The sequence below is a fragment of the Rhinopithecus bieti genome, unplaced genomic scaffold (genome assembly GCF_001698545.2).
Source record: "Rhinopithecus bieti isolate Rb0 unplaced genomic scaffold, ASM169854v2 scaffold_13029, whole genome shotgun sequence".
NCBI lineage: Eukaryota > Metazoa > Chordata > Mammalia > Primates > Cercopithecidae > Rhinopithecus > Rhinopithecus bieti.
Window position 1 is genome coordinate 456,693 of NW_016807982.1, and position 1,313 is coordinate 458,005.

A 1,313-nucleotide genomic window follows, 5' to 3' on the forward strand; every position below is an offset into this window, starting at 1 on the left:
GAAATGGAAAAAGGACAAAATCTCAGTCCAGCATGCGGAGATTGCTGCTGAGGCTGGGGGCAGGAGGAGCTGGGCTGGGGGTAATCCACTCTGGAGAGGAGCTGTGCGCTCGGCAGGCAGTGGGCAGGTGCCAAGGATCCCCAGGCAGAAGACGTTCTGCTCTCCTGTTATGGCCTGCAGTCAGAGGCTGGGGAGGGAGGAAGGGAGGGGGTTTCCTTGATTGGAGGGGGGAGTGGGAGGAGCAGCTGACACCAAAGTTGGGAGGTGGGATTAATTCTGAGAGGGGGTCAGGGTGAGGTCTGGAGTGGTACAAGGTGGAGGTGGGGAAGGGGGCGTGTCTGGCCCACTACCCCGTGTCTGGGGGTGTGTCTGGCCCCCTACCCCGAAGACCTCAGTAGCTGGAGGAATGGGCGCTCCACCCTTCCCGAAGAGCTCCCAGCTCCGTTAGTTGAGAGTTGAGGAGCAGGGAGGGTGCCCAGGGTGCCGATTCGGCCTTCGAAGCGACGTGCGGCTCAGAGCCCAGGTGGGCATGGGGAAGGAAGCGGGGGCGGAGTGGCCGGGGATCGCCCCTGGCTCAGTAGAGAGGCCTCTTGGCACTACCCTGTCCCTCCGTTCCGGCCACCAGAGCTGAGGTGCCGAGGAGAGGGGCGCCGTGGTCCTCCTCCCCGGGCAGGCTGCTCCCTCGAGGGGGGCCGGGGAACCGAGGGCGTCCCATTCTCTCTCCCGGGCGTGGGGGGGGGGCGGAGCCTGGAGCGCCGCTCCCCCACCCCCAGGGCTGGCGGGGACCCCCCCAGGGGAGGGGCTCCGGGTGAGCGCTGCGGGGCGTCTCCCTCGCAGTCCCGCCCGCCCCTCCGGCCGCCCCTGCCGCGCGCGCCGCAGCAGCGCCGCCTTCCCTGCGCAGTCGGTGTCTCCGCGTCGCTGGGTGAGTGGGGGCAGCTCCAGCCGGGGCCGGGGGATGAGGGCAGGGGGTTCCCAGAGCCGGGGACCCACGTCCAGGGCTTCCCAACACCGCCGCTCCCGGGCTTCCCGGGAATCCTTGTCCCGGGGTGGCGGGGGGCGCAGGGGACCGGGGAGCGCGTGGTGCTCTCCAGGGTCCTGAACGCCGCGTGGCCGGTCCCGAGGAGCCGCGTTCGACCGCCCGGGAGCGCCCCCTCCAGGAGGGGCCACGCGCCGGGCGCTGTCCTAGTGCTGAGCGGATGGAGGCGGGGGCTGGGGGCCAGAGCTGAGGGAGGTTTGGAGCTGGTCCCCAGGGCTGGCTTCTCAGGTCGAGCTGAGGGGTTCTTCCCATATGGGGACTTGAGGTCTTTGTGGAC

General features: G+C 69.8%; 1 protein-coding gene across 3 annotated transcripts in view; it reads left to right on the forward strand.

The window, feature by feature from the left end:
• Positions 1 to 241: 241 nt before the first annotated feature.
• Positions 242 to 1,313, forward strand: part of HPCA (hippocalcin) — a 9,178-nt gene continuing 8,106 nt past the window's right edge. Inside the window, exons 1-2 of one of the 3 annotated variants that reach the window (XM_017884562.1) lie at positions 242 to 523; positions 838 to 922. The gene's annotated coding sequence lies outside the window, so the exon portion shown is untranslated. The other 2 variants (XM_017884563.1, XM_017884561.1) reach the window with 2 other exon arrangements.